This window comes from Symphalangus syndactylus, chromosome 23, assembly GCF_028878055.3.
Source record: "Symphalangus syndactylus isolate Jambi chromosome 23, NHGRI_mSymSyn1-v2.1_pri, whole genome shotgun sequence".
NCBI classification, from domain to species: domain Eukaryota; kingdom Metazoa; phylum Chordata; class Mammalia; order Primates; family Hylobatidae; genus Symphalangus; species Symphalangus syndactylus.
In genome coordinates this window covers 75,291,455-75,314,266 of record NC_072445.2, presented here as the reverse complement: position 1 = coordinate 75,314,266, position 22,812 = coordinate 75,291,455, and positions in this window count along the sequence as shown.

Below are 22,812 nucleotides of genomic sequence, written 5' to 3'. Positions count from 1 at the left end.
CAAAAAGAGTGTTTCATAACTGCTCAATCAAAAATATGTTTTATCTCTGTTAACTGTATTTACAGATCAGAAATAAGTTTCACAGAATGCATCTGTGTAGTTTTTATTTGAAGATATTCTTTTTCCCAATGTAGGCCTCTTAGCGCTTAGCATGTCCAATTGCAGTTTCTACAGAAAGAGTGTTTCAGAACGGCTCAATCAAAAGTAAGGTTCAACTCTGTTAGTTGAATGCACAGAACAGAAAGAATTTTCACAGAATGCTACTGTGTAGTTTATATTTGAATATATTCCTTTTTCCACTATTACCCTCTTAGCGCTCCGAATGTCCACTTGCATTTTCTACAGAAAGAGTGTTCAGAACTGCGCAATCAAAAGTATGGTTTAACTCTGTTAGCTTAATGAACATATCAGAAATAAGTTTCACAAAATGCTTCTGTGTAGTTTTTATTTGAAGATATTATTTTTCCCAATAGAGGCCTCTTAGCGCTCAGAATGGCCAATTGCAGTTTCTACAGAAAGAGTGTTTCAGAAAGGCTCAATCAAAAGTAAGGTTCAACTCTGTTAGTTGAATGCACAGAACAGAAAGAAGTTTCATACAATGCTTCTGTGTAGTTTATATTTGAACATATTCTTTTTTCCACTATTACCCACTTAGCGCTACGAATGTCCAGTTGCATTTTCTACAGACAGAGTGTTTCAAAACTGCTCAATCAAAAGTATGGTTTAACTCTGTTAGCTGAATGCTCAGATCAGAAAGAAGTTTCACACAATGCTTCTGTGTAGTTTATATTTGAATATATTCCTTTTTCCACTACTACTCTCTTAGCGCTCCAAATGTCCAGTTGCATTTTCTACAGAAAGAGTGTTCAGATCTGCTCAATCAAAAGTATGGTTTAACTCTGTTAGCTGAATGCACAGATCAGAAAGAAGTTTCACCGAATGATTCTGTGTAGTTTATATTTGAAGACATTCCTTTTTCCACTATTACCCCCTTAGCGCTCCGAATCTCCACTTGCATTTTCTACAAAAAGAGTGTTTCATAACTGCTCAATCAAAAATATGTTTTATCTCTGTTAACTGAATTTACAGATCAGAAATAAGTTTCACAGAATGCATCTGTGTAGTTTTTATTTGAAGATATTCTTTTTCCCAATGTAGGCCTCTTAGCGCTTAGCATGTCCAATTGCAGTTTCTACAGAAAGAGTGTTTCAGAACGGCTCAATCAAAAGTAAGGTTCAACTCTGTTAGTTGAATGCACAGAACAGAAAGAATTTTCACAGAATGCTACTGTGTAGTTTATATTTGAATATATTCCTTTTTCCACTATTACCCTCTTAGCGCTCCGAATGTCCACTTGCATTTTCTACAGAAAGAGTGTTCAGAACTGCGCAATCAAAAGTATGGTTTAACTCTGTTAGCTTAATGAACATATCAGAAATAAGTTTCACACAATGCTTCGGTGTAGTTTTTATTTGAAGATATTATTTTTCCCAATAGAGGCCTCTTAGCGCTCAGAATGTCCAATTGCAGTTTCTACAGAAAGAGTGTTTCAGAAAGGCTCAATCAAAAGTAAGGTTCAACTCTGTTAGTTGAATGCACAGAACAGAAAGAAGTTTCATACAATGCTTCTGTGTAGTTTATATTTGAACATATTCTTTTTTCCACTATTACCCACTTAGCGCTACGAATGTCCAGTTGCATTTTCTACAGACAGAGTGTTTCAAAACTGCTCAATCAAAAGTATGGTTTAACTCTGTTAGCTGAATGCTCAGATCAGAAAGAAGTTTCACAGAATGCTTCTGTGTAGTTTATATTTGAATATATTCCTTTTTCCACTACTACTCTCTTAGCGCTCCAAATGTCCAGTTGCATTTTCTACAGAAAGAGTGTTCAGATCTGCTCAATCAAAAGTATGGTTTAACTCTGTTAGCTGAATGCACAGATCAGAAAGAAGTTTCACAGAATGATTCTGTGTAGTTTATATTTGGAGACATTCCTTTTTCCACTATTACCCTCTTAGCGCTCCGAATCTCCACTTGCATTTTCTACAGAAAGTGTGTTTCAGAACGGCTCAATCAAACTAAGGTTCAACTCTTTTAGTTGAACAAACAGAACAGAAAGAAGTTTCACACAATTCTTCTGTGTAGTTTTTATTTGTAGACATTCTTTTTCCCAATATAGGCCTCTTAGCGCTCAGAATGTCCAATTGCAGTTTCTGCAGAAAGAGTGTTTCAGAACGGCTCAATCAAAAGTAAGGTTCAACTCTGTTAGTTGAATGCACAGAACACAAAGAAGTTTCATACAATGCTTCTGTGTAGTTCATATTTGAACATATTCTTTTTTCCACTATTACCCACTTAGCGCTACGAATGTCCAGTTGCATTTTCTACAGACAGAGTGTTTCAAAACTGCTCAATCAAAAGTATGGTTTACCTCTGTTAGCTGAATGCTCAGATCAGAAAGAAGTTTCACAGAATGCTTCTGTGTAGTTTATATTTGAATATATTCCTTTATCCACTACTACGCTCTTAGCGCTCCAAATGTCCAGTTGTATTTTCTACAGAAAGAGTGTTCAGATCTGCTCAATCAAAAGTATGGTTTAACTCTGTTAGCTGAATGCACAGATCAGAAAGAAGTTTCACCGAATGATTCTGTGTAGTTTATATTTGAAGACATTCCTTTTTCCACTATTACCCCCTTAGCGCTCCGAATCTCCACTTGCATTTTCTACAAAAAGAGTGTTTCATAACTGCTCAATCAAAAATATGTTTTATCTCTGTTAACTGAATTTACAGATCAGAAATAAGTTTCACAGAATGCATCTGTGTAGTTTTTATTTGAAGATATTCTTTTTCCCAATGTAGGCCTCTTAGCGCTTAGCATGTCCAATTGCAGTTTCTACAGAAAGAGTGTTTCAGAACGGCTCAATCAAAAGTAAGGTTCAACTCTGTTAGTTGAATGCACAGAACAGAAAGAATTTTCACAGAATGCTACTGTGTAGTTTATATTTGAATATATTCCTTTTTCCACTATTACCCTCTTAGCGCTCCGAATGTCCACTTGCGTTTTCTACAGAAAGAGTGTTCAGAACTGCGCAATCAAAAGGATGGTTTAACTCTGTTAGCTTAATGAACATATCAGAAATAAGTTTCACACAATGCTTCGGTGTAGTTTTTATTTGAAGATATTATTTTTCCCAATAGAGGCCTCTTAGCGCTCAGAATGTCCAATTGCAGTTTCTACAGAAAGAGTGTTTTAGAAAGGCTCAATCAAAAGTAAGGTTCAACTCTGTTAGTTGAATGCACAGAACAGAAAGAAGTTTCATACAATGCTTCTGTGTAGTTTATATTTGAACATATTCTTTTTTCCACTATTACCCACTTAGCGCTACGAATGTCCAGTTGCATTTTCTACAGACAGAGTGTTTCAAAACTGCTCAATCAAAAGTATGGTTTAACTCTGTTAGCTGAATGCTCAGATCAGAAAGAAGTTTCACAGAATGCTTCTGTGTAGTTTATATTTGAATATATTCCTTTTTCCACTACTACTCTCTTAGCGCTCCAAATGTCCAGTTGCATTTTCTACAGAAAGAGTGTTCAGATCTGCTCAATCAAAAGTATGGTTTAACTCTGTTAGCTGAATGCACAGATCAGAAAGAAGTTTCACAGAATGATTCTGTGTAGTTTATATTTGGAGACATTCCTTTTTCCACTATTACCCTCTTAGCGCTCCGAATCTCCACTTGCATTTTCTACAGAAAGTGTGTTTCAGAACGGCTCAATCAAAACTAAGGTTCAACCCTTTTAGTTGAACAAACCGAACAGAAAGAAGTTTCACACAATTCTTCTGTGTAGTTTTTATTTGTAGACATTCTTTTTCCCAATATAGGCCTCTTAGCGCTCAGAATGTCCAATTGCAGTTTCTGCAGAAAGAGTGTTTCAGAACGGCTCAATCAAAAGTAAGGTTCAACTCTGTTAGTTGAATGCACAGAACACAAAGAAGTTTCATACAATGCTTCTGTGTAGTTCATATTTGAACATATTCTTTTTTCCACTATTACCCACTTAGCGCTACGAATGTCCAGTTGCATTTTCTACAGACAGAGTGTTTCAAAACTGCTCAATCAAAAGTATGGTTTACCTCTGTTAGCTGAATGCTCAGATCAGAAAGAAGTTTCACAGAATGCTTCTGTGTAGTTTATATTTGAATATATTCCTTTATCCACTACTACGCTCTTAGCACTCCAAATGTCCAGTTGCATTTTCTACAGAAAGAGTGTTCAGATCTGCTCAATCAAAAGTATGGTTTAACTCTGTTAGCTGAATGCACAGATCAGAAAGAAGTTTCACCGAATGATTCTGTGTAGTTTATATTTGAAGACATTCCTTTTTCCACTATTACCCTCTTAGCGCTCCGAATCTCCACTTGCATTTTCTACAAAAAGAGTGTTTCATAACTGCTCAATCAAAAATATGTTTTATCTCTGTTAACTGTATTTACAGATCAGAAATAAGTTTCACAGAATGCATCTGTGTAGTTTTTATTTGAAGATATTCTTTTTCCCAATGTAGGCCTCTTAGCGCTTAGCATGTCCAATTGCAGTTTCTACAGAAAGAGTGTTTCAGAACGGCTCAATCAAAAGTAAGGTTCAACTCTGTTAGTTGAATGCACAGAACAGAAAGAATTTTCACAGAATGCTACTGTGTAGTTTATATTTGAATATATTCCTTTTTCCACTATTACCCTCTTAGCGCTCCGAATGTCCACTTGCATTTTCTACAGAAAGAGTGTTCAGAACTGCGCAATCAAAAGTATGGTTTAACTCTGTTAGCTTAATGAACATATCAGAAATAAGTTTCACACAATGCTTCTGTGTAGTTTTTATTTGAAGATATTATTTTTCCCAATAGAGGCCTCTTAGCGCTCAGAATGGCCAATTGCAGTTTCTACAGAAAGAGTGTTTCAGAAAGGCTCAATCAAAAGTAAGGTTCAACTCTGTTAGTTGAATGCACAGAACAGAAAGAAGTTTCATACAATGCTTCTGTGTAGTTTATATTTGAACATATTCTTTTTTCCACTATTACCCACATAGCGCTACGAATGTCCAGTTGCATTTTCTACAGACAGAGTGTTTCAAAACTGCTCAATCAAAAGTATGGTTTAACTCTGTTAGCTGAATGCTCAGATCAGAAAGAAGTTTCACACAATGCTTCTGTGTAGTTTATATTTGAATATATTCCTTTTTCCACTACTACTCTCTTAGCGCTCCAAATGTCCAGTTGCATTTTCTACAGAAAGAGTGTTCAGATCTGCTCAATCAAAAGTATGGTTTAACTCTGTTAGCTGAATGCACAGATCAGAAAGAAGTTTCACCGAATGATTCTGTGTAGTTTATATTTGAAGACATTCCTTTTTCCACTATTACCCACTTAGCGCTCCGAATCTCCACTTGCATTTTCTACAAAAAGTGTGTTTCATAACTGCTCAATCAAAAATATGTTTTATCTCTGTTAACTGAATTTACAGATCAGAAATAAGTTTCACAGAATGCATCTGTGTAGTTTTTATTTGAAGATAATCTTTTTCCCAATGTAGGCCTCTTAGCGCTTAGCATGTCCAATTGCAGTTTCTACAGAAAGAGTGTTTCAGAACGGCTCAATCAAAAGTAAGGTTCAACTCTGTTCGTTGAATGCACAGAACAGAAAGAATTTTCACAGAATGCTACTGTGTAGTTTATATTTGAATATATTCCTTTTTCCACTATTACCCTCTTAGCGCTCCGAATGTCCACTTGCATTTTCTACAGAAAGAGTGTTCAGAACTGCGCAATCAAAAGTATGGTTTAACTCTGTTAGCTTAATGAACATATCAGAAATAAGTTTCACACAATGCTTCGGTGTAGTTTTTATTTGAAGATATTATTTTTCCCAATAGAGGCCTCTTAGCGCTCAGAATGTCCAATTGCAGTTTCTACAGAAAGAGTGTTTCAGAAAGGCTCAATCAAAAGTAAGGTTCAACTCTGTTAGTTGAATGCACAGAACAGAAAGAAGTTTCATACAATGCTTCTGTGTAGTTTATATTTGAACATATTCTTTTTTCCACTATTACCCACTTAGCGCTACGAATGTCCAGTTGCATTTTCTACAGACAGAGTGTTTCAAAACTGCTCAATCAAAAGTATGGTTTAACTCTGTTAGCTGAATGCTCAGATCAGAAAGAAGTTTCACAGAATGCTTCTGTGTAGTTTATATTTGAATATATTCCTTTTTCCACTACTACTCTCTTAGCGCTCCAAATGTCCAGTTGCATTTTCTACAGAAAGAGTGTTCAGATCTGCTCAATCAAAAGTATGGTTTAACTCTGTTAGCTGAATGCACAGATCAGAAAGAAGTTTCACAGAATGATTCTGTGTAGTTTATATTTGGAGACATTCCTTTTTCCACTATTACCCTCTTAGCGCTCCGAATCTCCACTTGCATTTTCTACAGAAAGTGTGTTTCAGAACGGCTCAATCAAAACTAAGGTTCAACTCTTTTAGTTGAACAAACAGAACAGAAAGAAGTTTCACACAATTCTTCTGTGTAGTTTTTATTTGTAGACATTCTTTTTCCCAATATAGGCCTCTTAGCGCTCAGAATGTCCAATTGCAGTTTCTGCAGAAAGAGTGTTTCAGAACGGCTCAATCAAAAGTAAGGTTCAACTCTGTTAGTTGAATGCACAGAACACAAAGAAGTTTCATACAATGCTTCTGTGTAGTTCATATTTGAACATATTCTTTTTTCCACTATTACCCACTTAGCGCTACGAATGTCCAGTTGCATTTTCTACAGACAGAGTGTTTCAAAACTGCTCAATCAAAAGTATGGTTTACCTCTGTTAGCTGTATGCTCAGATCAGAAAGAAGTTTCACAGAATGCTTCTGTGTAGTTTATATTTGAATATATTCCTTTATCCACTACTACGCTCTTAGCGCTCCAAATGTCCAGTTGCATTTTCTACAGAAAGAGTGTTCAGATCTGCTCAATCAAAAGTATGGTTTAACTCTGTTAGCTGAATGCACAGATCAGAAAGAAGTTTCACCGAATGATTCTTTGTAGTTTATATTTGAAGACATTCCTTTTTCCACTATTACCCTCTTAGCGCTCCGAATCTCCACTTGCATTTTCTACAAAAAGAGTGTTTCATAACTGCTCAATCAAAAATATGTTTTATCTCTGTTAACTGTATTTACAGATCAGAAATAAGTTTCACAGAATGCATCTGTGTAGTTTTTATTTGAAGATATTCTTTTTCCCAATGTAGGCCTCTTAGCGCTTAGCATGTCCAATTGCAGTTTCTACAGAAAGAGTGTTTCAGAACGGCTCAATCAAAAGTAAGGTTCAACTCTGTTAGTTGAATGCACAGAACAGAAAGAATTTTCACAGAATGCTACTGTGTAGTTTATATTTGAATATATTCCTTTTTCCACTATTACCCTCTTAGCGCTCCGAATGTCCACTTGCATTTTCTACAGAAAGAGTGTTCAGAACTGCGCAATCAAAAGTATGGTTTAACTCTGTTAGCTTAATGAACATATCAGAAATAAGTTTCACACAATGCTTCTGTGTAGTTTTTATTTGAAGATATTATTTTTCCCAATAGAGGCCTCTTAGCGCTCAGAATGGCCAATTGCAGTTTCTACAGAAAGAGTGTTTCAGAAAGGCTCAATCAAAAGTAAGGTTCAACTCTGTTAGTTGAATGCACAGAACAGAAAGAAGTTTCATACAATGCTTCTGTGTAGTTTATATTTGAACATATTCTTTTTTCCACTATTACCCACTTAGCGCTACGAATGTCCAGTTGCATTTTCTACAGACAGAGTGTTTCAAAACTGCTCAATCAAAAGTATGGTTTAACTCTGTTAGCTGAATGCTCAGATCAGAAAGAAGTTTCACACAATGCTTCTGTGTAGTTTATATTTGAATATATTCCTTTTTCCACTACTACTCTCTTAGCGCTCCAAATGTCCAGTTGCATTTTCTACAGAAAGAGTGTTCAGATCTGCTCAATAAAAAGTATGGTTTAACTCTGTTAGCTGAATGCACAGATCAGAAAGAAGTTTCATAGAATGATTCTGTGTAGTTTATATTTGGAGACATTCCTTTTTCCACTATTACCATCTTAGCGCTCCGAATCTCCACTTGCATTTTCTACAGAAAGTGTGTTTCAGAACGGCTCAATCAAAACTAAGGTTCAACTCTTTTAGTTGAACAAACAGAACAGAAAGAAGTTTCACACAATTCTTCTGTGTAGTTTTTATTTGTAGACATTCTTTTTCCCAATATAGGCCTCTTAGCGCTCAGAATGTCCAATTGCAGTTTCTACAGAAAGAGTGTTTCAGAACGGCTCAATCAAAAGTAAGGTTCAACTCTGTTAGTTGAATGCACAGAACACAAAGAAGTTTCATACAATGCTACTGTGTAGTTCATATTTGAACATATTCTTTTTTCCACTATTACCCACTTAGCGCTAAGAATGTCCAGTTGCATTTTCTACAGACAGAGTGTTTCAAAACTGCTCAATCAAAAGTATGGTTTAACTCTGTTAGCTGAATGCTCAGATCAGAAAGAAGTTTCACAGAATGCTTCTGTGTAGTTTATATTTGAATATATTCCTTTATCCACTACTACGCTCTTAGCGCTCCAAATGTCCAGTTGCATTTTCTACAGAAAGAGTGTTCAGATCTGCTCAATCAAAAGCATGGTTTAACTCTGTTAGCTGAATGCACAGATCAGAAAGAAGTTTCACCGAATGATTCTGTGTAGTTTATATTTGAAGACATTCCTTTTTCCACTATTACCCCCTTAGCGCTCCGAATCTCCACTTGCATTTTCTACAAAAAGAGTGTTTCATAACTGCTCAATCAAAAATAGGTTTTATCTCTGTTAACTGAATTTACAGATCAGAAATAAGTTTCACAGAATGCATCTGTGTAGTTTTTATTTGAAGATATTCTTTTTCCCAATGTAGGCCTCTTAGCGCTTAGCATGTCCAATTGCAGTTTCTACAGAAAGAGTGTTTCAGAACGGCTCAATCAAAAGTAAGGTTCAACTCTGTTAGTTGAATGCACAGAACAGAAAGAATTTTCACAGAATGCTACTGTGTAGTTTATATTTGAATATATTCCTTTTTCCACTATTACCCTCTTAGCGCTCCGAATGTCCACTTGCATTTTCTACAGAAAGAGTGTTCAGAACTGCGCAATCAAAAGTATGGTTTAACTCTGTTAGCTTAATGAACATATCAGAAATAAGTTTCACACAATGCTTCTGTGTAGTTTTTATTTGAAGATATTATTTTTCCCAATAGAGGCCTCTTAGCGCTCAGAATGGCCAATTGCAGTTTCTACAGAAAGAGTGTTTCAGAAAGGCTCAATCAAAAGTAAGGTTCAACTCTGTTAGTTGAATGCACAGAACAGAAAGAAGTTTCATACAATGCTTCTGTGTAGTTTATATTTGAACATATTCTTTTTTCCACTATTACCCACTTAGCGCTACGAATGTCCAGTTGCATTTTCTACAGACAGAGTGTTTCAAAACTGCTCAATCAAAAGTATGGTTTAACTCTGTTAGCTGAATGCTCAGATCAGAAAGAAGTTTCACAGAATGCTTCTGTGTAGTTTATATTTGAATATATTCCTTTTTCCACTACTACTCTCTTAGCGCTCCAAATGTCCAGTTGCATTTTCTACAGAAAGAGTGTTCAGATCTGCTCAATCAAAAGTATGGTTTAACTCTGTTAGCTGAATGCACAGATCAGAAAGAAGTTTCACAGAATGATTCTGTGTAGTTTATATTTGGAGACATTCCTTTTTCCACTATTACCCTCTTAGCGCTCCGAATCTCCACTTGCATTTTCTACAGAAAGTGTGTTTCAGAACGGCTCAATCAAAACTAAGGTTCAACTCTTTTAGTTGAACAAACAGAACAGAAAGAAGTTTCACACAATTCTTCTGTGTAGTTTTTATTTGTAGACATTCTTTTTCCCAATATAGGCCTCTTAGCGCTCAGAATGTCCAATTGCAGTTTCTGCAGAAAGAGTGTTTCAGAACGGCTCAATCAAAAGTAAGGTTCAACTCTGTTAGTTGAATGCACAGAACACAAAGAAGTTTCATACAATGCTTCTGTGTAGTTCATATTTGAACATATTCTTTTTTCCACTATTACCCACTTAGCGCTACGAATGTCCAGTTGCATTTTCTACAGACAGAGTGTTTCAAAACTGCACAATCAAAAGTATGGTTTACCTCTGTTAGCTGAATGCTCAGATCAGAAAGAAGTTTCACAGAATGCTTCTGTGTAGTTTATATTTGAATATATTCCTTTATCCACTACTACGCTCTTAGCGCTCCAAATGTCCAGTTGCATTTTCTACAGAAAGAGTGTTCAGATATGCTCAATCAAAAGTATGGTTTAACTCTGTTAGCTGAATGCACAGATCAGAAAGAAGTTTCACCGAATGATTCTGTGTAGTTTATATTTGAAGACATTCCTTTTTCCACTATTACCCTCTTAGCGCTCCGAATCTCCACTTGCATTTTCTACAAAAAGAGTGTTTCATAACTGCTCAATCAAAAATATGTTTTATCTCTGTTAACTGTATTTACAGATCAGAAATTAGTTTCACAGAATGCATCTGTGTAGTTTTTATTTGAAGATATTCTTTTTCCCAATGTAGGCCTCTTAGCGCTTAGCATGTCCAATTGCAGTTTCTACAGAAAGAGTGTTTCAGAACGGCTCAATCAAAAGTAAGGTTCAACTCTGTTAGTTGAATGCACAGAACAGAAAGAATTTTCACAGAATGCTACTGTGTAGTTTATATTTGAATATATTCCTTTTTCCACTATTACCCTCTTAGCGCTCCGAATGTCCACTTGCATTTTCTACAGAAAGAGTGTTCAGAACTGCGCAATCAAAAGTATGGTTTAACTCTGTTAGCTTAATGAACATATCAGAAATAAGTTTCACACAATGCTTCTGTGTAGTTTTTATTTGAAGATATTATTTTTCCCAATAGAGGCCTCTTAGCGCTCAGAATGTCCAATTGCAGTTTCTACAGAAAGAGTGTTTCAGAAAGGCTCAATCAAAAGTAAGGTTCAACTCTGTTAGTTGAATGCACAGAACAGAAAGAAGTTTCATACAATGCTTCTGTGTAGTTTATATTTGAACATATTCTTTTTTCCACTATTACCCACTTAGCGCTACGAATGTCCAGTTGCATTTTCTACAGACAGAGTGTTTCAAAACTGCTCAATCAAAAGTATGGTTTAACTCTGTTAGCTGAATGCTCAGATCAGAAAGAAGTTTCACACAATGCTTCTGTGTAGTTTATATTTGAATATATTCCTTTTTCCACTACTACTCTCTTAGCGCTCCAAATGCCCAGTTGCATTTTCTACAGAAAGAGTGTTCAGATCTGCTCAATCAAAAGTATGGTTTAACTCTGTTAGCTGAATGCACAGGTCAGAAAGAAGTTTCACAGAATGATTCTGTGTAGTTTATATTTGGAGACATTCCTTTTTCCAATATTACCCTCTTAGCGCTCCGAATCTCCACTTGCATTTTCTACAGAAAGTGTGTTTCAGAACGGCTCAATCAAAACTAAGGTTCAACTCTTTTAGTTGAACAAACAGAACAGAAAGAAGTTTCACACAATTCTTCTGTGTAGTTTTTATTTGTAGACATTCTTTTTCCCAATATAGGCCTCTTAGCGCTCAGAATGTCCAATTGCAGTTTCTACAGAAAGAGTGTTTCAGAACGGCTCAATCAAAAGTAAGGTTCAACTCTGTTAGTTGAATGCACAGAACAGAAAGAAGTTTCATACAATGCTTCTGTGTAGTTTATATTTGAACATATTCTTTTTTCCACTATTACCCAATTAGCGCTACGAATGTCCAGTTGAATTTTCTACAGACAGAGTGTTTCAAAACTGCTCAATCAAAAGTATGGTTTAACTCTGTTAGCTGAATGCTCAGATCAGAAAGAAGTTTCACGGAATGATTCTGTGTAGTTTATATTTGAATATATTCCTTTATCCACTACTACGCTCTTAGCGCTCCAAATGTCCAGTTGCATTTTCTACAGAAAGAGTGTTCAGATCTGCTCAATCAAAAGTATGGTTTAACTCTGTTAGCTGAATGCACAGATCAGAAAGAAGTTTCACCGAATGATTCTGTGTAGTTTATATTTGAAGACATTCCTTTTTCCACTATTACCCCCTTAGCGCTCCGAATCTCCACTTGCATTTTCTACAAAAAGAGTGTTTCATAACTGCTCAATCAAAAATATGTTTTATCTCTGTTAACTGAATTTACAGATCAGAAATAAGTTTCACAGAATGCATCTGTGTAGTTTTTATTTGAAGATATTCTTTTTCCCAATGTAGGCCTCTTAGCGCTTAGCATGTCCAATTGCAGTTTCTACAGAAATAGTGTTTCAGAACGGCTCAATCAAAAGTAAGGTTCAACTCTGTTAGTTGAATGCACAGAACAGAAAGAATTTTCACAGAATGCTACTGTGTAGTTTATATTTGAATATATTCCTTTTTCCACTATTACCCTCTTAGCGCTCCGAATGTCCACTTGCATTTTCTACAGAAAGAGTGTTCAGAACTGCGCAATCAAAAGTATGGTTTAACTCTGTTAGCTTAATGAACATATCAGAAATAAGTTTCACACAATGCTTCTGTGTAGTTTTTATTTGAAGATATTATTTTTCCCAATAGAGGCCTCTTAGCGCTCAGAATGTCCAATTGCAGTTTCTACAGAAAGAGTGTTTCAGAAAGGCTCAATCAAAAGTAAGGTTCAACTCTGTTAGTTGAATGCACAGAACAGAAAGAAGTTTCATACAATGCTTCTGTGTAGTTTATATTTGAACATATTCTTTTTTCCACTATTACCCACTTAGCGCTACGAATGTCCAGTTGCATTTTCTACAGACAGAGTGTTTCAAAACTGCTCAATCAAAAGTATGGTTTAACTCTGTTAGCTGAATGCTCAGATCAGAAAGAAGTTTCACACAATGCTTCTGTGTAGTTTATATTTGAATATATTCCTTTTTCCACTACTACTCTCTTAGCGCTCCAAATGTCCAGTTGCATTTTCTACAGAAAGAGTGTTCAGATCTGCTCAATCAAAAGTATGGTTTAACTCTGTTAGCTGAATGCACAGATCAGAAAGAAGTTTCACAGAATGATTCTGTGTAGTTTATATTTGGAGACATTCCTTTTTCCAATATTACCCTCTTAGCGCTCCGAATCTCCACTTGCATTTTCTACAGAAAGTGTGTTTCAGAACGGCTCAATCAAAACTAAGGTTCAACTCTTTTAGTTGAACAAACAGAACAGAAAGAAGTTTCACACAATTCTTCTGTGTAGTTTTTATTTGTAGACATTCTTTTTCCCAATATAGGCCTCTTAGCGCTCAGAATGTCCAATTGCAGTTTCTACAGAAAGAGTGTTTCAGAACTTCTCAATCAAAAGTAAGGTTCAACTCTGTTAGTTGAATGCACAGAACACAAAGAAGTTTCATACAATGCTTCTGTGTAGTTCATATTTGAACATATTCTTTTTTCCACTATTACCCACTTAGCGCTAAGAATGTCCAGTTGCATTTTCTACAGACAGAGTGTTTCAAAACTGCTCAATCAAAAGTATGGTTTAACTCTGTTAGCTGAATGCTCAGATCAGAAAGAAGTTTCACAGAATGCTTCTGTGTAGTTTATATTTGAATATATTCCTTTTTCCACTACTACGCTCTTAGCGCTCCAAATGTCCAGTTGCATTTTCTACAGAAAGAGTGTTCAGATCTGCTCAATCAAAAGTATGGTTTAACTCTGTTAGCTGAATGCACAGATCAGAAAGAAGTTTCACCGAATGATTCTGTGTAGTTTATATTTGAAGACATTCCTTTTTCCACTATTACCCCCTTAGCGCTCCGAATCTCCACTTGCATTTTCTACAAAAAGAGTGTTTCATAACTGCTCAATCAAAAATAGGTTTTATCTCTGTTAACTGAATTTACAGATCAGAAATAAGTTTCACAGAATGCATCTGTGTAGTTTTTATTTGAAGATATTCTTTTTCCCAATGTAGGCCTCTTAGCGCTTAGCATGTCCAATTGCAGTTTCTACAGAAAGAGTGTTTCAGAACGGCTCAATCAAAAGTAAGGTTCAACTCTGTTAGTTGAATGCACAGAACAGAAAGAATTTTCACAGAATGCTACTGTGTAGTTTATATTTGAATATATTCCTTTTTCCACTATTACCCTCTTAGCGCTCCGAATGTCCACTTGCATTTTCTACAGAAAGAGTGTTCAGAACTGCGCAATCAAAAGTATGGTTTAACTCTGTTAGCTTAATGAACATATCAGAAATAAGTTTCATACAATGCTTCTGTGTAGTTTTTATTTGAAGATATTATTTTTCCCAATAGAGGCCTCTTAGCGCTCAGAATGGCCAATTGCAGTTTCTACAGAAAGAGTGTTTCAGAAAGGCTCAATCAAAAGTAAGGTTCAACTCTGTTAGTTGAATGCACAGAACAGAAAGAAGTTTCATACAATGCTTCTGTGTAGTTTATATTTGAACATATTCTTTTTTCCACTATTACCCACTTAGCGCTACGAATGTCCAGTTGCATTTTCTACAGACAGAGTGTTTCAAAACTGCTCAATCAAAAGTATGGTTTAACTCTGTTAGCTGAATGCTCAGATCAGAAAGAAGTTTCACACAATGCTTCTGTGTAGTTTATATTTGAATATATTCCTTTTTCCACTACTACTCTCTTAGCGCTCCAAATGTCCAGTTGCATTTTCTACAGAAAGAGTGTTCAGATCTGCTCAATCAAAAGTATGGTTTAACTCTGTTAGCTGAATGCACAGATCAGAAAGAAGTTTCACAGAATGATTCTGTGTAGTTTATATTTGGAGACATTCCTTTTTCCACTATTACCCTCTTAGCGCTCCGAATCTCCACTTGCATTTTCTACAGAAAGTGTGTTTCAGAACGGCTCAATCAAAACTAAGGTTCAACTCTTTTAGTTGAACAAACAGAACAGAAAGAAGTTTCACACAATTCTTCTGTGTAGTTTTTATTTGTAGACATTCTTTTTCCCAATATAGGCCTCTTAGCGCTCAGAATGTCCAATTGCAGTTTCTACAGAAAGAGTGTTTCAGAACGGCTCAATCAAAAGTAAGGTTCAACTCTGTTAGTTGAATGCACAGAACACAAAGAAGTTTCATACAATGCTTCTGTGTAGTTCATATTTGAACATATTCTTTTTTCCACTATTACCCACTTAGCGCTAAGAATGTCCAGTTGCATTTTCTACAGACAGAGTGTTTCAAAACTGCTCAATCAAAAGTATGGTTTAACTCTGTTAGCTGAATGCTCAGATCAGAAAGAAGTTTCACAGAATGCTTCTGTGTAGTTTATATTTGAATATATTCCTTTATCCACTACTACGCTCTTAGCGCTCCAAATGTCCAGTTGTATTTTCTACAGAAAGAGTGTTCAGATCTGCTCAATCAAAAGTATGGTTTAACTCTGTTAGCTGAATGCACAGATCAGAAAGAAGTTTCACCGAATGATTCTGTGTAGTTTATATTTGAAGACATTCCTTTTTCCACTATTACCCCCTTAGCGCTCCGAATCTCCACTTGCATTTTCTACAAAAAGAGTGTTTCATAACTGCTCAATCAAAAATATGTTTTATCTCTGTTAACTGAATTTACAGATCAGAAATAAGTTTCACAGAATGCATCTGTGTAGTTTTTATTTGAAGATATTCTTTTTCCCAATGTAGGCCTCTTAGCGCTTAGCATGTCCAATTGCAGTTTCTACAGAAAGAGTGTTTCAGAACGGCTCAATCAAAAGTAAGGTTCAACTCTGTTAGTTGAATGCACAGAACAGAAAGAATTTTCACAGAATGCTACTGTGTAGTTTATATTTGAATATATTCCTTTTTCCACTATTACCCTCTTAGCGCTCCGAATGTCCACTTGCGTTTTCTACAGAAAGAGTGTTCAGAACTGCGCAATCAAAAGTATGGTTTAACTCTGTTAGCTTAATGAACATATCAGAAATAAGTTTCACACAATGCTTCGGTGTAGTTTTTATTTGAAGATATTATTTTTCCCAATAGAGGCCTCTTAGCGCTCAGAATGTCCAATTGCAGTTTCTACAGAAAGAGTGTTTTAGAAAGGCTCAATCAAAAGTAAGGTTCAACTCTGTTAGTTGAATGCACAGAACAGAAAGAAGTTTCATACAATGCTTCTGTGTAGTTTATATTTGAACATATTCTTTTTTCCACTATTACCCACTTAGCGCTACGAATGTCCAGTTGCATTTTCTACAGACAGAGTGTTTCAAAACTGCTCAATCAAAAGTATGGTTTAACTCTGTTAGCTGAATGCTCAGATCAGAAAGAAGTTTCACAGAATGCTTCTGTGTAGTTTATATTTGAATATATTCCTTTTTCCACTACTACTCTCTTAGCGCTCCAAATGTCCAGTTGCATTTTCTACAGAAAGAGTGTTCAGATCTGCTCAATCAAAAGTATGGTTTAACTCTGTTAGCTGAATGCACAGATCAGAAAGAAGTTTCACAGAATGATTCTGTGTAGTTTATATTTGGAGACATTCCTTTTTCCACTATTACCCTCTTAGCGCTCCGAATCTCCACTTGCATTTTCTACAGAAAGTGTGTTTCAGAACGGCTCAATCAAAACTAAGGTTCAACTCTTTTAGTTGAACAAACAGAACAGAAAGAAGTTTCACACAATTCTTCTGTGTAGTTTTTATTTGTAGACATTCTTTTTCCCAATATAGGCCTCTTAGCGCTCAGAATGTCCAATTGCAGTTTCTGCAGAAAGAGTGTTTCAGAACGGCTCAATCAAAAGTAAGGTTCAACTCTGTTAGTTGAATGCACAGAACACAAAGAAGTTTCATACAATGCTTCTGTGTAGTTCATATTTGAACATATTCTTTTTTCCACTATTACCCACTTAGCGCTAAGAATGTCCAGTTGCATTTTCTACAGACAGAGTGTTTCAAAACTGCTCAATCAAAAGTATGGTTTAACTCTGTTAGCTGAATGCTCAGATCAGAAAGAAGTTTCACAGAATGCTTCTGTGTAGTTTATATTTGAATATATTCCTTTATCCACTACTACGCTCTTAGCGCTCCAAATGTCCAGTTGTATTTTCTACAGAAAGAGTGTTCAGATCTGCTCAATCAAAAGTATGGTTTAACTCTGTTAGCTGAATGCACAGATCAGAAAGAAGTTTCACCGAATGATTCTGTGTAGTTTATATTTGAAGACATTCCTTTTTCCACTATTACCCCCTTAGCGCTCCGAATCTCCACTTGCATTTTCTACAAAAAGAGTGTTTCATAACTGCTCAATCAAAAATATGTTTTATCTCTGTTAACTGAATTTACAGATCAGAAATAAGTTTCACAGAATGCATCTGTGTAGTTTTTATTTGAAGATATTCTTTTTCCCAATGTAGGCCTCTTAGCGCTTAGCATGTCCAATTGCAGTTTCTACAGAAAGAGTGTTTCAGAACGGCTCAATCAAAAGTAAGGTTCAACTCTGTTAGTTGAATGCACAGAACAGAAAGAATTTTCACAGAATGCTACTGTGTAGTTTATATTTGAATATATTCCTTTTTCCACTATTACCCTCTTAGCGCTCCGAATGTCCACTTGCGTTTTCTACAGAAAGAGTGTTCAGAACTGCGCAATCAAAAGTATGGTTTAACTCTGTTAGCTTAATGAACATATCAGAAATAAGTTTCACACAATGCTTCGGTGTAGTTTTTATTTGAAGATATTATTTTTCCCAATAGAGGCCTCTTAGCGCTCAGAATGTCCAATTGCAGTTTCTACAGAAAGAGTGTTTTAGAAAGGCTCAATCAAAAGTAAGGTTCAACTCTGTTAGTTGAATGCACAGAACAGAAAGAAGTTTCATACAATGCTTCTGTGTAGTTTATATTTGAACATATTCTTTTTTCCACTATTACCCACTTAGCGCTACGAATGTCCAGTTGCATTTTCTACAGACAGAGTGTTTCAAAACTGCTCAATCAAAAGTATGGTTTAACTCTGTTAGCTGAATGCTCAGATCAGAAAGAAGTTTCACAGAATGCTTCTGTGTAGTTTATATTTGAATATATTCCTTTTTCCACTACTACTCTCTTAGCGCTCCAAATGTCCAGTTGCATTTTCTACAGAAAGAGTGTTCAGATCTGCTCAATCAAAAGTATGGTTTAACTCTGTTAGCTGAATGCACAGATCAGAAAGAAGTTTCACAGAATGATTCTGTGTAGTTTATATTTGGAGACATTCCTTTTTCCACTATTACCCTCTTAGCGCTCCGAATCTCCACTTGCATTTTCTACAGAAAGTGTGTTTCAGAACGGCTCAATCAAAACTAAGGTTCAACTCTTTTAGTTGAACAAAGAGAACAGAAAGAAGTTTCACACAATTCTTCTGTGTAGTTTTTATTTGTAGACATTCTTTTTCCCAATATAGGCCTCTTAGCGCTCAGAATGTCCAATTGCAGTTTCTGCAGAAAGAGTGTTTCAGAACGGCTCAATCAAAAGTAAGGTTCAACTCTGTTAGTTGAATGCACAGAACACAAAGAAGTTTCATACAATGCTTCTGTGTAGTTCATATTTGAACATATTCTTTTTTCCACTATTACCCACTTAGCGCTACGAATGTCCAGTTGCATTTTCTACAGACAGAGTGTTTCAAAACTGCTCAATCAAAAGTATGGTTTACCTCTGTTAGCTGAATGCTCAGATCAGAAAGAAGTTTCACAGAATGCTTCTGTGTAGTTTATATTTGAATATATTCCTTTATCCACTACTACGCTCTTAGCGCTCCAAATGTCCAGTTGCATTTTCTACAGAAAGAGTGTTCAGATCTGCTCAATCAAAAGTATGGTTTAACTCTGTTAGCTGAATGCACAGATCAGAAAGAAGTTTCACCGAATGATTCTGTGTAGTTTATATTTGAAGACATTCCTTTTTCCACTATTACCCTCTTAGCGCTCCGAATCTCCACTTGCATTTTCTACAAAAAGAGTCTTTCATAACTGCTCAATCAAAAATATGTTTTATCTCTGTTAACTGTATTTACAGATCAGAAATAAGTTTCACAGAATGCATCTGTGTAGTTTTTATTTGAAGATATTCTTTTTCCCAATGTAGGCCTCTTAGCGCTTAGCATGTCCAATTGCAGTTTCTACAGAAAGAGTGTTTCAGAACGGCTCAATCAAAAGTAAGGTTCAACTCTGTTAGTTGAATGCACAGAACAGAAAGAATTTTCACAGAATGCTACTGTGTAGTTTATATTTGAATATATTCCTTTTTCCACTATTACCCTCTTAGCGCTCCGAATGTCCACTTGCATTTTCTACAGAAAGAGTGTTCAGAACTGCGCAATCAAAAGTATGGTTTAACTCTGTTAGCTTAATGAACATATCAGAAATAAGTTTCACACAATGCTTCTGTGTAGTTTTTATTTGAAGATATTATTTTTCCCAATAGAGGCCTCTTAGCGCTCAGAATGGCCAATTGCAGTTTCTACAGAAAGAGTGTTTCAGAAAGGCTCAATCAAAAGTAAGGTTCAACTCTGTTAGTTGAATGCACAGAACAGAAAGAAGTTTCATACAATGCTTCTGTGTAGTTTATATTTGAACATATTCTTTTTTCCACTATTACCCACTTAGCGCTACGAATGTTCAGTTGCATTTTCTACAGACAGAGTGTTTCAAAACTGCTCAATCAAAAGTATGGTTTAACTCTGTTAGCTGAATGCTCAGATCAGAAAGAAGTTTCACACAATGCTTCTGTGTAGTTTATATTTGAATATATTCCTTTTTCCACTACTACTCTCTTAGCGCTCCAAATGTCCAGTTGCATTTTCTACAGAAAGAGTGTTCAGATCTGCTCAATCAAAAGTATGGTTTAACTCTGTTAGCTGAATGCACAGATCAGAAAGAAGTTTCATAGAATGATTCTGTGTAGTTTATATTTGGAGACATTCCTTTTTCCACTATTACCATCTTAGCGCTCCGAATCTCCACTTGCATTTTCTACAGAAAGTGTGTTTCAGAACGGCTCAATCAAAACTAAGGTTCAACTCTTTTAGTTGAACAAACAGAACAGAAAGAAGTTTCACACAATTCTTCTGTGTAGTTTTTATTTGTAGACATTCTTTTTCCCAATATAGGCCTCTTAGCGCTCAGAATGTCCAATTGCAGTTTCTACAGAAAGAGTGTTTCAGAACGGCTCAATCAAAAGTAAGGTTCAACTCTGTTAGTTGAATGCACAGAACACAAAGAAGTTTCATACAATGCTTCTGTGTAGTTCATATTTGAAAATATTCTTTTTTCCACTATTACCCACTTAGCGCTAAGAATGTCCAGTTGCATTTTCTACAGACAGAGTGTTTCAAAACTGCTCAATCAAAAGTATGGTTTAACTCTGTTAGCTGAATGCTCAGATCAGAAAGAAGTTTCACAGAATGCTTCTGTGTAGTTTATATTTGAATATATTCCTTTATCCACTACTACGCTCTTAGCGCTCCAAATGTCCAGTTGCATTTTCTACAGAAAGAGTGTTCAGATCTGCTCAATCAAAAGCATGGTTTAACTCTGTTAGCTGAATGCACAGATCAGAAAGAAGTTTCACCGAATGATTCTGTGTAGTTTATATTTGAAGACATTCCTTTTTCCACTATTACCCCCTTAGCGCTCCGAATCTCCACTTGCATTTTCTACAAAAAGAGTGTTTCATAACTGCTCAATCAAAAATAGGTTTTATCTCTGTTAACTGAATTTACAGATCAGAAATAAGTTTCACAGAATGCATCTGTGTAGTTTTTATTTGAAGATATTCTTTTTCCCAATGTAGGCCTCTTAGCGCTTAGCATGTCCAATTGCAGTTTCTACAGAAAGAGTGTTTCAGAACGGCTCAATCAAAAGTAAGGTTCAACTCTGTTAGTTGAATGCACAGAACAGAAAGAATTTTCACAGAATGCTACTGTGTAGTTTATATTTGAATATATTCCTTTTTCCACTATTACCCTCTTAGCGCTCCGACTGTCCACTTGCATTTTCTACAGAAAGAGTGTTCAGAACTGCGCAATCAAAAGTATGGTTTAACTCTGTTAGCTTAATGAACATATCAGAAATAAGTTTCACACAATGCTTCTGTGTAGTTTTTATTTGAAGATATTATTTTTCCCAATAGAGGCCTCTTAGCGCTCAGAATGGCCAATTGCAGTTTCTACAGAAAGAGTGTTTCAGAAAGGCTCAATCAAAAGTAAGGTTCAACTCTGTTAGTTGAATGCACAGAACAGAAAGAAGTTTCATACAATGCTTCTGTGTAGTTTATATTTGAACATATTCTTTTTTCCACTATTACCCACTTAGCGCTACGAACGTTCAGTTGCATTTTCTACAGACAGAGTGTTTCAAAACTGCTCAATCAAAAGTATGGTTTAACTCTGTTAGCTGAATGCTCAGATCAGAAAGAAGTTTCACACAATGCTTCTGTGTAGTTTATATTTGAATATATTCCTTTTTCCACTACTACTCTCTTAGCGCTCCAAATGTCCAGTTGCATTTTCTACAGAAAGAGTGTTCAGATCTGCTCAATCAAAAGTATGGTTTAACTCTGTTAGCTGAATGCACAGATCAGAAAGAAGTTTCATAGAATGATTCTGTGTAGTTTATATTTGGAGACATTCCTTTTTCCACTATTACCATCTTAGCGCTCCGAATCTCCACTTGCATTTTCTACAGAAAGTGTGTTTCAGAACGGCTCAATCAAAACTAAGGTTCAACTCTTTTAGTTGAACAAACAGAACAGAAAGAAGTTTCACACAATTCTTCTGTGTAGTTTTTATTTGTAGACATTCTTTTTCCCAATATAGGCCTCTTAGCGCTCAGAATGTCCAATTGCAGTTTCTACAGAAAGAGTGTTTCAGAACGGCTCAATCAAAAGTAAGGTTCAACTCTGTTAGTTGAATGCACAGAACACAAAGAAGTTTCATACAATGCTTCTGTGTAGTTCATATTTGAACATATTCTTTTTTCCACTATTACCCACTTAGCGCTACGAATGTCCAGTTGCATTTTCTACAGACAGAGTGTTTCAAAACTGCTCAATCAAAAGTATGGTTTAACTCTGTTCGCTGAATGCTCAGATCAGAAAGAAGTTTCACGGAATGATTCTGTGTAGTTTATATTTGAATATATTCCTTTATCCACTACTACGCTCTTAGCGCTCCAAATGTCCAGTTGCATTTTCTACAGAAAGAGTGTTCAGATCTGCTCAATCAAAAGTATGGTTTAACTCTGTTAGCTGAATGCACAGATCAGAAAGAAGTTTCACCGAATGATTCTGTGTAGTTTATATTTGAAGACATTCCTTTTTCCACTATTACCCCCTTAGCGCTCCGAATCTCCACTTGCATTTTCTACAAAAAGAGTGTTTCATAACTGCTCAATCAAAAATATGTTTTATCTCTGTTAACTGAATTTACAGATCAGAAATAAGTTTCACAGAATGCATCTGTGTAGTTTTTATTTGAAGATATTCTTTTTCCCAATGTAGGCCTCTTAGCGCTTAGCATGTCCAATTGCAGTTTCTACAGAAATAGTGTTTCAGAACGGCTCAATCAAAAGTAAGGTTCAACTCTGTTAGTTGAATGCACAGAACAGAAAGAATTTTCACAGAATGCTACTGTGTAGTTTATATTTG